Source organism: Amblyomma maculatum, chromosome 9 (assembly GCF_055883805.1).
Source record: "Amblyomma maculatum isolate TAMU_Amacu chromosome 9, ASM5588380v1, whole genome shotgun sequence".
NCBI classification, from domain to species: domain Eukaryota; kingdom Metazoa; phylum Arthropoda; class Arachnida; order Ixodida; family Ixodidae; genus Amblyomma; species Amblyomma maculatum.
Genome location: NC_139352.1, coordinates 34,213,739 through 34,228,594, shown reverse-complemented (window position 1 = coordinate 34,228,594; position 14,856 = coordinate 34,213,739). Strand labels below are relative to the sequence as shown.

At 42.9% G+C, this 14,856-nt stretch overlaps 1 pseudogene; it reads right to left on the bottom strand.

Moving 5' to 3' along the window:
* Positions 1 to 10,167: 10,167 nt before the first annotated feature.
* Positions 10,168 to 14,768, bottom strand: LOC146178809 (uncharacterized; annotated as a pseudogene).
* Positions 14,769 to 14,856: the final 88 nt, after the last annotated feature.

Genomic DNA, 14,856 nt, shown 5'->3' with positions numbered 1-14,856 from the left:
TTTTTGGAACTGGTGTTTCACCTAGAATGTTCATCTTTCCTGGCTGTGGCGCTGTTCTCGTCCTCGTTGGTAGTTGTCGTCTGACCGTGGCCCACAGGAACTCCGTATACTTCCCAGATGTTGCACACCAGTCCCGGAACATACGTGGGTGGCCGTGACATCCTCCGTATTGCTCACAAGCAACCCTAAGACGATCCTTGCAGAATCGACTTTGATGCCACCACTCAGATGACAAGATCTTGCACATGCAGCGGGTATGACCTTTGGACGGCTGCAGGAATCCACACATCACCTGAAGATCCGGTGGACACAGGCCTTGCCTTGCATACCATGACTCAACACGAGCTTTGCACACACATACAGCTATTAGTGAAGCCAAAACGGCCGAGGCACCATAATTCCTTTCCAAATACCCCTCAAAACCTCATACCTGTTGTATCCCCACAATGCCCTATGCTTCATTATCCCGGCATTCCTTCTCTCTTTGGCCTTAAGTGATTGCTCATGCTTTCCAATGTATGCCAATCCTTCGTTTACCCATACCGAGATATTTATATTCTGCTACTCTGGGTATTTAATGGCCTTGTATTTTAAGACCCTGATCAGTTGAGCCATTGAAAATCATCAGACCAGACTTTACTGCGCTAAAAATGAAGCCTAGAGCATCCCCTTCGTCTCCACGATACTTAACTAGAGTTTGCAATTCTTCCAGTCTCTCAGGACTCCAGACTCTGCTGCTCCTGACAGGGAGCGCGATCTCTGACAGAGAATTAGAAACTGGGGATAGAAGCAGCGGCACCACCTAGTCTCCCATGCACGTTTTCTTCTTTCGCTCTCTTGCTTCGCGCACGTGGAGACGTCTCGCGCTGCTTTGTCGCGTGCCGCAATGATCCGGCTGCAGTGCGGGTTCAAAAAAGATATGCCAGCTCAACAGCTATTTCAGGAAAGCGAACCTAATCAAACGAAGGTGAAAAGCTCCTTATTGTGTACTGTGTGGAGCAGGTATTTGAAAGCGACGAAGCCCGATTGAATGGGAAATGCGTGTCATAAGTCAGCGACAATGTTGCGTCCGACCTGTACCTTGAGGTAAGTCCATCAGTTTGTTACATGCTCAAATCACCGCGTTATTATAAGCACTAGCTATGACACAAGACGGTGCACTCGGTTGAAATTCTCCGCTGTCGAAATGCATGGGAAGGAGTTGTTAAATCGTGCGCTTTCGGGAACGACGTTTACATCGTGTGGAAAAAATTATTTGCGGTCATATCATACTACCTACTGTAAAGCTTGGGACGGTACGAGACACACGTACTCCGCCCCTTAGAACATCACCCGCTGACTTGGCCGGGAGGCAGCTGAACATCGCTCATAAGCCACACGCATTGCTCGCTTTTTTTTCGGTCTCTCGTTTTTATTTCAGTTGTCATGTCATGCCTGCACTATATTTAATTTTTGCGACCATCGGATTTACCGACGTAAATGCGTAAAATTTGCTTCGCAAATGCGGTGTTCAGCATGAGGGGTGGCGAGCTAGAGACGCGCTGTAGTAGCCGTGGTATCGTGCGCGTGAAGCGCTGGTGTAATTGCGCAGGCATCCCAGGTGAAAATTCAAAGTGGTATTACAAATGGTACCACTTGCAATTAAGTGGTACCATTTGAGAACCCCTTCAATGTAAGTGGTACCACTTGGCAAGCTAAGTGGTTCCACTCAAGAACACAAGTGGTCCCATATGGTCTTCAAAATGGTCCCACTTGGAAACCAGTTTGGAGTAAGTGGTAGGAGTTGGTGTGCCAAGTGGTTCCACTGGCCCCTTAAGTGGTCAGTAAGAAAAACCACTTAGGAGCAAGTGGTCAAGTTTTCCAACCCCTGCCATATTTCTGTTCTAATCTGGATGAGTATTGTGCCCGCAGATTGTGTAACCAGAGCCTCATATTTGTTTCTAGCTGTACATTAAGAACTTTATTCCAAACAAGCTGAATAATACAATTACATAAGCAATTAGGAACAAGTATATGGCACAACATGCTCATTCTTAATTACTCCTTTAAGCAAATATACACAAAAATAACTACATAAAATGTAAGGTGCACACTGATATTCATAAGCTTAACAATGGCACATAGAAAAGATAAATGCCGTACTGTAAGCACAAAAATGGATCAACAGACAAACTAATAAATCCTTGTACAAAATAAAAACCTTGCCTTAGGACCACTCGTACCTATTGCATAATTCAGCAAATATGACTTCGTTATTAACCTCCAAATACATACATGGGTGCACTGACTCACAAAGTTTATATAAAAGCTGTGTGGAGTGCTTACGGACATATTTTAAGTGACTTGAGTATGCAAAGTCGGTTACATCGTACCTATATGACATGACGTACACATTGCAGCTTCCGTCAACTGCAGTTACAGACAGAATTCTTTCTGCCCTAATGTAGGCATTTCCCAGTTTTAATGTCGTTGAATCACGCTTCGGTGGAACTGTGTACTGCAAGCTATGAATAATGTCATCAGCAATTCTGACATGGTCATGCTCAACAATTTGGTCAACTGCCCCAAGAAGTGAGCCCTCTGACCAAATTACAAACATACTCTGGTACTGCTTTTGGTTTACCAAGGGTTTGCAAAGAGATGTTGCAGCTCATTACCATGAAGAGTGCCCTTCCCCAGGAGGCTCTGATGTTGTCCAGGATGTTGAGCCACCACCCAGTGAGACAAAGCTCTTTCAGGAATGATTGTGCCAATTTAGTTCTACAGGTTTTGCATATCATATTTGTGTGTATTGCTATGCAGGCACCTGAAACAAAGAGAACAGAAATGGCACTTCACTGTTGCAACAGCAACAACCTGGTCATGGTAATGTTACTATGTTAACTTGCTGCATGATACTTGTTAGCTTTTTCTTAGATTTTCAGATTTTTGTTAACTTCACACAGTATGAGAGGTATTACAGGTTTTTTATTGCTTATGCAGGCACCTCAAACAAAGGAAACAGGGATGGCACATCAACAGCAACAGCACAGCAACAACCTGCTCATGGCAGTGATACTATTTTGTTAACTGGCTGCATGATACTTGCTAGCGTGTTTCTCAGATTTTCAGTAGCCTTTTGTTAACTTCACACAGTATGAGGGCTATGCCAGGTCAATTTAGGTGCATTGTGAAACATGTACAGAGAACAGAAAGACCTTACTAGAATTGCTTTTCCATGTTTGCAGCCTGCAGTCCTGAAAGGCCAATTTTTGCTGAATGTGGAAACGGCAGGGTAAGTATACTCTTTATATTGCTTTGCATTTTTAAGTGGCAGTGGTAGAGTTTTGCTACTTTTTCAGTTTCACCTGAAAAGGAGAGTCACTATAAGTGAGGTCCAAGGGAAGAACTTCCAGTCAAAAAATCTGAAGCCAAAGCTTGTCGCTAAAGACACCGCACAAGCACTCTGGGGATCTGAAGTGCTTGCTTGCCGAACATACAGTGGCAGGGTAGCCGCCAAGGACCGCAAGAACCTTGATGTTCAACCAAGAAAGGAGCTGACTCCAGAAAAAGTCAGCCTCGTGGTTGGTAAGTAGAGTTCTGGCCATGTTGGGCCACAATGTTGCAGCAGTTCTAATTCAGCAATTATTGCTTTGCAGAAAAGCTCGCCTACTGAGGAAATCTGAAACAAGTCGATGTGATGGGCACGATTGCAAACCTGTCAACAGTGCTTTCTGAGAAAATACAGAAAACGCAACGAAGCATAAAACGGAGGGCTCTGGAGTTTTAAGGCTCAGGCAATAAATCATGAATGTAGCCAGCATTCATTCTTTTTGCATTTATTCGTCGTGATGAATGAAACCCTTTGGAAGCGGTTTATGTAGCAAGTGGGATCATTTCAAAGTGGTTTATGGAGCAGGTACGATTTGCAAGTGGAACCACTTATAAGTGGTTCCACTTGCAAATGGTACATACATTACATAAACCAATTTGAAGTAGTCCCACTTTGAATTTTCACCTGGGATAAAAACGCACAAGACATTGTACTGGGTGTTTTAAATAATGAAACCTTTAACCAAATATTTCGCCTTAATTTTAGCTTTCTATGCACCCGGAATAGTGTGGTAGAGGGGCAGATGAAGTTAACTGAAAAAATGTACACCGTGCCAGATGACGTCACTGAAATTTGTAGAGGGAAGTTTGGGAAGGAAGTCATGCTTAAAATTGTGGCAGGTGTCTATGCTGTCTAACTTCTATTTCTGCGTCTTATAGCTGGTGCTGTCATGCTAGGAAAAGAAGGAGCTGCTTGTCCGAGAGGGGCGGTGCACCTGCAAAGCTGGAATTAAAGCTAACTGCAAGCATGCAGCTGCGGTGTGTCTCCATGTGAATGACCAAGAAGTAAACTAGTCACCAGCGAGCCCCAGAAATCGAGCAAACCGATTGGGAGCCCCAAGAGGCACTTAGAACCGGATGTTTTGGACCTCTTCCCCCGTAAGTATTTTTGGGCATCCGATGTGCCACACCCTTAAGCAGCAGTGTGCATTTTATGAGTGAATCATTATCTTCCTTACCCCTTGTCTCATTCTCCATAACAGGACAGGGCAGTAGCATTCCTGATAACAAACCTGCTGACCCAAATATTGTTCTCAGCTATCCGGACAGTGTGTCCATTGAGAGAAATATTGGAGCTGCAAAATCGAAGTGCCAAAGATGTCATTTGTGTGAACGTGATAATTGACATTGTTCGGAACTGTGGAAAAGGAATTCTTAGATTTACTGCAGTCAATGTCAAATCGGCCTGTTTACAGGTATCTTAATGTCGTTGGTGACAAAGCAACTGAAGTAAAGGATTTTGTTGGCGAAATGGACCATGAAAGGGTGCATATCTATAAAACAAATGTAGCGCTGAAAGAAGCACCTTGTGACATGTGCTTCCACACCTTAGGCCAGGCAAACTGCTTACGGTATGAAACTAAACTTCAGTAAAAGGCAGCAGACACATCTCATATACATTGTGTTGACTCATTTTTTTTCAAATTTGTCAATTTGCAGATGGCATGAAGAACATTGACTTCACATAAGCAGCACGAAAGCATATGCTATACGCACAAAAAAGAATGATGAAGGATTGGAGAGAGCTACTATTAGCCTTTGTAAGACATCATCATACACAAGTGCTGCAATGCACTATGCTATGTTTCCAACAGCACAGAAATTTGTTTAAAAGAAACATTTTCAGTGCTTAGTAACGGGTTGCAACACTGCATTCACTTGTTCTACAGCAAGCTTGAATGCAAAGCATGATGTTCATAGTTTCTTTGCTCTGAAGTTTGGCGTGTAAATATCTTTACTAGGCATCAGTACAGAAGCCATAGCATGAGAAGAGCTCGAACGAAAGCTTGGCATCCGTATTGTGCAGGCGAGTTCACTTACCAGTTTACATCACGAGTTATTCCTGGCATGCTCAGTTTCCTCTTTGTTCATTTCAACTCAAGCACTAATCTCCATTATTCATGTTCTAGGCTAAGACCCGTGCTTCCACAGCAGCCATGGCTGTGCTGCAGCCCAGACGGACTCACAAAAATTGGCCGTGAAACTGTGTTGGTTGAGAAAAAGTGTACACTCAAGTACAGGAAAGGACCTTTCATCAACTATGATGAAAGACAAAGCTTGCTCCCCTATTAATGTTTAATAAAGATTTCATTGTGCTGAGAACCACACATGCTTATTATACACAAATGCAAGTCCAGATGTATATTCTGAACCTGCAGTGGGCCATTTTCTGTCTACAGCCCCAAACATTCAGTAATAGTGGAAGTAATTCGGGACAAGGATTTTCTATGGGAACTTATCCCCAAGATGGAGTATATTTATTTCAAGCTTTTGATTCAGCATTTGCAGTAAGCTTCCACACTTTGTTTTGATGGACTAATGCATGACTTCTCTCACATCAAACTTTTTGCTCTACATATCCAGCATATTTCAAGTTACTTATATATCTGCCATTAGATTTCGGCCTTGTTAAAGGTAAACTCTTATGTATATTTTGTTTTTATAACTATGCTGTAGTTATAAATTATAAGAGTAATTTTTGTTGCAATTATAGGTTTAACTAGTCTGGCCTTCAAAGCATTGCATAGCTGTTGCACGTCTGTGTGATCACAATGCTTTGATTTGGTGTAATAAGGTTATTTTACAAAGTGAAATGCCAGTCAATTACTCCATTACTCCATTATAGCAATAAATTATCTTCTCAAACATTTACTTGCTTTTAAAGGCAGCTTTTTGTACAAAGAAGGGAAACAATCACAAGCCTTTATTATGTTCCATTATTATAATTGACAATCATATAATTGAGCATCACATTGGCCTACAACCTAAAGTTTACTGCATACTTGATGCCAGTCTGTGTTATCTAAGTGATCTCGTTTGCTGTAGCAGGTTACAGTTCACATTCAATAAAGAAAAGATAAATACTGTGATATTAATTAGAGCCATGCACTGGCTTGTGTCCAATTCATTCATTTCTGCATTCTTCACATTTTTACAATTGAATAAAAAAACACTCCTTTGCAGTGCAAGAACACATTACAGAACTATCACCAGGACTTCTCACTACAAAATAAAATTCAGACGAAAAATAGTGCTGCAATTGAGAACGCATTTATTGGTTAAAGTGCACATAATTGCAGATAAGTCAGTGTGCTAATACGAAACTGCAAAACTAGTTTTTCTTTCAAATGTCATCTATTTACAAATGCAATCCATGCCTTACAAACCAATTTATGGATGCCACAGCAAACCAAGCAGGCCTGCTTCTTAATGATTGGTGCTTGCATGTTTACAAGGGCAGCACACACTGAAACCACTTTGTTCATGTGTGGGACCAGGCTTAGCGGTACTCTGATGCTTAGAATATGTTATATTATATGGGGTTTTATGGCGCTAAAGCAACTGCGGCTATCGTGCCAAAAGCAGGTTGGATATTCAGGTGGCTATAGTAATTTTGCTCATATTTTGTTTAAATGATTGGTTTCCTTCAAAAATCTGTAAACAAAAGCAATGCAGATTGAAATGAAGTGTGTTCTCTGTAAAGTACAGTAAAATATTTTTCTATGTTCCTCAAGTTGTGAGCATGATTAAAATATGATTTACTGTTAGCTCATGTCCACACATTTCACATACAGGTTTGTCTTTTTTCATTATCAGGAAGTTATGGGTGATGTATGACCGATGCGTAGACGACATAAAATTACCTCAATAAATCGTTTGTGATGACAGGACTGCAATTCTAATATGGGCTTTATGGAGTGAAGCTTGTTCCCTGCTTCACTTTCCATGCAGCCTGACATTTAGCTCGTAATTTCTTGGGCACTAACTTCATGCAATCTCTGTGTGGAAAATGCTTTGTTTTATTTGCAAATTTTCTGCACTTGCCACACATATATCTGGTCGTTCATTACCACTGATCCCAACGTGACTGGATGCCCAGCAGAATTTGTTTTCATGTCGTGATCTTTAGTATGTTGTATATGATGTTCCCTATCAGTGGCTGAATAGCATTTTTGTAGTTTATTGCAGAGATGACGCTAAATGAATCTGTGTAAATGATGCTGTTTTTGATGTTCGCATCTAATATTTTCTGCACGGCAACATAAATAGCATAGCACTCGGCTGTAAAAATTGATGCACATTGAGGCAGTCATATTATTTTCTGTTTTATGTTGCACTGCTGCACTACCAACATAGTCTTTAGTTTTCGAGCCATCTGTATAAAATGCAATGTAATGTTTATATTTTTGCTCCCGTGGTGTGCGTGTTTTCTGAAACTATGTTAGTGTGAGGTCGGAAACTGTTGGGAGGGTGTACCACGCACGGTAGGAGTGGTTTATTTCTTGGGGCAATACTTGGCATTTCGCTAATGTGTAAACCTTGGCACATTTGTTCGAAGTTCATGAGAAGCGGATTAATCAATCGGGGCTTGTTGTTGAAGACTGTCCTAGATGGGCGTTTCGTGGCTATTGAATGAGAGATGCTTTGGTTGAGAATGAATTTTAAGAATGTATGCACATGTTAGTGCAGATCGTTATCTTTTAAGGCAGGTTCGTTTGTTTCCACATATAGAAGCTGGCTATTGGGGACGTTCTGTATGCACCAGATGCTAGCCATAAACTAAGATTGTGTATGGGGTTTAGTCATTTTAATTAGGATGGCCTAGCTGAACAATATACTATGCATCCATATTTTTACTTGGAGTGCACCACAGAGCGGTAGATCTGCAAGAGGCATGCTCGGTCAGACCCCCAATGTTTCCGTGAGAGTACCTTTAGGTCATTAAGTGATTGGGCAGCTTTCTTTTTCATGCTGTTTATGTGGAGAAGAAATGCAAATTTTTTGTCGAATGTGATACCCAAAAATTTATGTTCATGTTTCACTGGTGGCATTGTCTGGTTGAGGTATAGCGTGGGATCGGTCTGTAAGCCTTGTCTCAATGAGAACACAATGGCTACTGTTTTTTGCGGAGAAAACTTAAATTTATTGCTGTCTGCCCAGGTAGCTAGTTTATTTAGTGTCAGTTGTAATTATTTCTCACAGGTGGATATGCTGGAGGAAGTGGAGGCTATTTGCAGGTCATCTACGTAGACGGAGTACATTATGGACTTTGGGATTACTGTAGCTAACAAGTTCATTTTCACTATAAAATTGTGCTTAGAATGCCCCCCTGCGGCACGCCGTTTTCCTATGTGAAAGTCATGGAAAATGATGCACCTAAACGGACTTGGAATGTGCGGTTATTCAGGAAGTCGTTCAGGCAGCTCAGCATCCTGTAATCGATACCTAAATCTGCTAGGTTGTGGAGGATACCAAACCTCCGCGTAGTGTCGTAGGCCTTCTCCAGGTCGAAGACCCCGATGCAGTACTGCCTGTGGCTGAACGCCTCCCGAATTGTATTTTTGAGACGGACAAGGTGGTCGGTTGTTGATGATACCTTTTTGAAGCCACATTGATGTATGCCCAGGAGTTGCCGGGATTCAAGAAAAAAGGTTAGTCTTATGTTTACGATGCTTTCAAAGGATTTTGCAATGCACCTGGTTAGGGCTATTCGCCTGTAACTGCTAGGATATGTGGGGGGTTTACCTGATTTCAAAAAGGGTACTATTATGGCTTTTTTCCAAGCTTCTGGTATCTTGCCATTCATCCATATTTTATTTTAAAAATTCAGCAATGCTTCTATGGCAGCTTGTGAGAGATGGGCGAGCATTTGATAGTGTACATTGTCAGGTCCCGGTGCTGTTTTTTTGCGAGAAGATAAAGCTCTAATTGATGTATTGTTATAAGTCCATTGTAGTCATTTATACCTGTCTAAAGGAGAAGTTTTCGTTTTTCTGCTATTGTTCTATGATTTTGAAATGTGCAATTATAGTTAGATAAGCTTGAGACATTGACAAAGTGCTCGGCTAAAATACTGGCTTGTTCTTCTAACATTGTTTGTGTTCCGGGTGGTGTCAGCATAGGATATGTATAAGGGGTAAAATCTCCAGTGAATTTTCGTACATGTTCCCCCACTTTTTTGGAGGGCAACAAGCTGTTTATCGAGGACACATATTTTTGCCACAAAGTTTTCTCCGCGTTTCTCCGAACATACCGCGCTCTGGCTTTCTTGAAGTTAACCAGGTTTTCAGGTGTCGGATATCTGCAGAGGATGCCCCATGCTTTGTTTTGTTTCTTTTTTGCTAATTTGCATGCCTCCGTCCACCATACATTGTTTTTTCTTGCGTGTTGTGATGTTTGCGGGATGGCTACTAGAGCTGCTGAAATTATGCACGTGGTGAACCTTTCATTTACTTTTTCTACGGTCAAATTTTCAGTATATACATTTTACAATGTGTTCTAAAAACCGACCAATCGGCGAGGTGGAACTTCCAGCGCTGTAGCCTCGATGGAATAATGGGTGTGGAGGATGACAGCTTTAAAACGGTGGATAAGAGATTGCTCCCCCTCGGGTCTTCTAAAACATCCCACTTCAAATCATTAAAAATGGATGGTGATGCTAAAGCAAGATCGATGCAGCTCATGTTGCTCGAGCTGGACTAGCAATATGTCGGCTTTCCAGTATTAGACATATGTTTGATATAATAAAATCTTCTATGATTTGCCCTTCCACATCCGTTCGTTTACCACCCCAAACAGAAGAGTGCCCGTTAAAATCCCCAACTACCACATATGGCTCTGGCAATAGTTGGATAAGGTCTTCTAAGCCACAGACTAATTTTTAAATGTTGCAGTAAGTATAATGAACAAACTGCGATTCTTTTGTGGCTGACTATGTTGACTGCAACCACCTCTAGGTGTGTGTTCAATGGTATCTCCCTCAAAGGGACGTCGCTTAGTGTTATGATTGCGACACCTCCTGAGTGTCGGCTGGCCTGTTGTCGGTTTCGCAAAACGTTTTGTATTTTTTCAGCATATTTGTGTTTTGGGGACAAAGTTTGTTTCTTGAATGCATAAAGCAATAGGTGCCACTGATTTAAGTATATCAGTGATGTCTGTATAGTTTCTAAGCAAGCCTCTACAGTTCCAGTGTATTATGGGAGCCATAGTGGTATGTTGGGGAATGATTACTTATATTCTGGTGGGGTTACCCTTGGTTGTCCTCTTTTTCTTGTGAGTTTCGTTGCCCCTGCACCACAATCGTGGTGAGGGTGAAGTTCATCACCTCGCTGGAGGCGCTGGACGTCCGTGGTGAGCCCACGGATGGTCCTTTGGCATCCCCCTGCTGGGGGAACCTTGCGGGCTGCCCACTCATCAGCTGGCAGTCCCTCATTTGTAGATGGCAGGGCAGTCTTCACTGCCTCTGCGTGGGAAGCGTTTGATGGCACTACCATTGGCTTAGATGCGGCCTTGGTAGGTGCCTGGCTGCACTGTAAAAGATCGCCTCTCTGCGCTACATTTGCATAGTCTGCTTTAGCTGTGAACACAAAAAGGTTATTTTGTGCTAACCATTTCCTTGCTTCAGCGAATTATATATTTTCTTTCTTTATTGTTACGACTTTTTTGTCTTTTTTGCAGGTTGGGCAAGATCTAGAATATCTCCATCGCAGTTCGCACAGTAAGGTACTAGAGTGTTGCTGTTCTCAGCATCGTGTTCTTTGGAGGCACATTTTGCGCATTTTTTGTGCCCTCGGCAGCTTTGTGATCCATGATCATATCGCTGGCAGTTAAAGCATCTTCGTGGGTTTGGTATGTAAGCAAGTACTTCGACTTTGAGGTACCCTACTTCGATTTTTTCTGGAAGTGAACTTGAACTGAAAGTTAGTACCAGGTGTTTAGTAGGGATCTCCTTGTCCTTTCTGATGGTGATTCGTCGGACATTTATGACGTTTTGATCAGCAAGTCCATCCGGCATCTCCTCGGTGATGTGGAGAGTCAGTCTGAAATGATGCCACAAGTGGTGTTTAGGGATCTATGGGCTGTTATGGTCACTGGGACATCCCCAATGGACTGAACGTTTGTAAGTTTTCTATATTGAGCTTCATCCGTGAGTTTGAAGAACAGGTCTCCACTGGTTAATTTTCTGTTTGTGCTTTGGGCCTAAAACGTTGGTCAAACATTTTGAAACCAAAAATGGGGACAAGGTGCGGGCTGGTTTTTGGTCAACTTCAGAGTGGATAAGGTGGCACTTTGCAAAGCATTTCTTTGTTTTGTACAAGCATTCAACAATTCCTTCAGTCCGCCTTTTCTTTCCAAGGCAATCATGATGTTTAGCAGAGGAAGCCATGAAAGTTTGTTGTTCAGCCAGGGTGGCAGCCACCCACCACGGAGCCCAACGAGGGGACGTGGCTGGAACTTGCAAGGCTGTCCTGCCGATGCCAGCCATACACCCAGACTATAACCGAATATGGCATAACGCAGGGTGGTTAGCCACACAGGGTTAACCCTCGCTGCCTGGAAGTAGGAAGGGACTAAGAAGATAGAAGACAGGGCAGTTGTAAGGAAGAGGATAGGAAAGTGAAAGATTAAGAGAAGGATAGGAAAAGGCGACTGCTGATTCCCTCCGGGTGGGCCAGCCCGGAGGTGCTGTCTACGTGAAGCTGGGGCCAAATTGTTGCCTCCACCGAGAGGCCTTAAAGGTCCAAAACCTCGGTATCAGCTCAACCACCAGTTGCTTAGAATGATGTATCTTTAAGCTTTGAATTACTGTTGCTACATGGATGCGCACAGATGCAATCTTGTGTGTCTTCTCCATGTCTTGCTGAGACAGCTGTACACCCCTTGAATTAAAAGGAGCATAAGTAGCACTGCACCTTTACCCTCTACAGTTGTCCGTAAGCTTGAGAATCCTTTATCACTTAAAATTAAGTCCCTGGTTTGATAAGCTGCAGGAAGCCAGAGTCCTGTGTTATGAAATTGTATGCCGTCCTCCTATGGAATAAATATCTGTAAGGGAACATTGGAACTCCGTAAGTGTATCCCCTCTTCATCATAACTGTTCGGGAAAACAATCCCATATAGCGTTAATTGTAGTTTATTCACAGCACATGTAAGCTCCATTCCCCTCCGCAATAGCATAAGCTGCACATATTTCTCCAAACACATTTCCTCCTTATCGCTTGCTACTTGAGTTTGCCCTCGAACCTTTTTTTTGCATGTCAGCTGTGGTTCACTGTGTAGTTATTATTCTGTTGCTTTGTTCATCTCAACCGCCCTCCTTTGCAAAAAATTTTAAGAATTGTTCCCCTTAGATATATTCCTTATCAAGGCCCTTTCCGAAGCCTGTCCCTTTGTAAGAGGATGTATCTGCACTAAACCTGCTTAGGTGACTAATCATCCACCCGTTATTGTAGTTTTGCCTGGTACTGCCACTTTTATTTATTTTGCAGGCCATAGAATCCATAGTTCCAGGCTGAGAAATACATTCAGAAGAATCTTTTTTTCACTCCATGACCTACTTTCTTCTCACCCATCCTCCCGCGTACCCCCTTGTTCAGTGCTCCTTCATACCGTGTACACCATCTTCTTCCTCTCGTTCTACCTGGATCGTAAACAGAACACACTTGAAAACATGAGGCTGTACCTTCTACTGGCAGCGTCACATTTTTGGTTTCATACCTTTGCGTCCTTTCCCGATCAGGTGCCTTTTTTCTGTAGACAGGTGGGAAAATGGTTGGGATGTAGGAGCGATGTTGGCTGATGTCACTTTTGCTGTTGCTCACAAAATGTGCGCTACAAATTCGCGTATATTATTTTGGCAGCCACTGAGTTCCATCAGCACTGCACAAAAAAGAAAAACATTTTCTCTTATTCACTATCAAGACACACAAATACACGCCCACATGTACTCACACACATGCAGGAACACAGACACACGAAAAACATAAACAAACGCATACACATTAACAAATGAAAGAAAATCGCACACGTTCCGAATGTGGCAAATGGCAGAGCCACCGAGCTTCTAAACATTCGACAATATTAAGGGTAGTAACGTTCACAACTTAAAATGCTGCCATAATAAAGAGGCACAACAAAGTGAACGAGTAAAACAATGTCGATGTTTGTTGAAATTGAGAGCAGTCTGTTCTGATGGGAGAAAGATGCTTGCCTGACACGTAAATTGCAGGCGTCAAACCTTTGACAATGTACGCACTTCAACTGAATTCAACTAGCAGCGCAACGATCACATACGAGTGTGAATTTCAATAATGAGGGCTACGTTTAAAAAAGAAAAACAAGCTGAATAAAACTGCCTCACCATGTCACCGTAACTTGCCTTTCACACACACATATGCTGTGAGAAGGCAGCGATCTCGATACATGGTTCTGTAGTCGCGATGCGTTGCGTTAGCAAACAAAGACAAGTAGCTGAAACAGTCAAGGCAGAAAACAAGACAGGGCTGTCATGACTTACTTGACTCTTCGTACAGCGGTGATCCAGGCTTGTCATCGTTCTTTCTCGTACCATCTGCCTGGGAACATGTATAGTTTCACAGGCAGATCATACTCTTTGGTGTTGTCTGCAGTGCTGTGGCAGCCCACGATGCAGCAAATTCCAGACCCTGCTTCTTCTTTCTTTGGGCTGTTTCTGCCATTGCGAACATTCTGCTTCAACACCTTGTCAAAGCAGCACACCAAACTAGCTGCACGGAGACTTCGCTGTCGGACTAACAGCACGTGTACACATGCGCCGCCACCGCCGCTGTCAAATAGGCAGCGCCTGTTGCGCTCCTCCCCAGTAGCCTTTCCGGCTGGCCACCAGGGGAGGCGTGGTGCTGTTGTCGCGCAACCAAACTTGACAGGAAGCAACACAAGATAGCAGAATACAAAGCAGCTTAGAACTGACCAATCTAAACTGGAGAATTTTGCTCTTGGGAGGTAAGCAAACATTTTCTCACTTGCAGTAATTATGTAGATGATGATGATGAATCAAAATTATTGGGACCGAAATAAATCAGTGGTGCACGCAGGTAGCAGACGGGCTCTAATTATGTTGAAAGCCACTGAACACACTCCTGCTCCGCCACGGTGGCGCAGATTAGGGCGCTCGACTGCTGTAGCCAAGGCTGCGGGATCGAATCCCGGTCGCGACGGCCGCTTTTTGATGGAGGCGAAAAGCAACGCGCTTGTGTACTGTGTGATGTCAGTGCACGGTAAGGTCGAAATTTCCAGAGCCCTCCACTATGGCGTCTCTTGTAGCTTGAGTCACTTTTGGCCGTTAAACGCTATAATCTAAAACAAACCTGCCTGTTTTTTTGTTTTTTTCGCAAAATCCTGTTGCTGCGGCATTTCTTTGATTCTTGTTTGCGGACTGCAACTACGTCTTTGTTTTTATAGTATCTCGGGCTGGCATCTTTATTACATCGTGTATTATGTTACCGA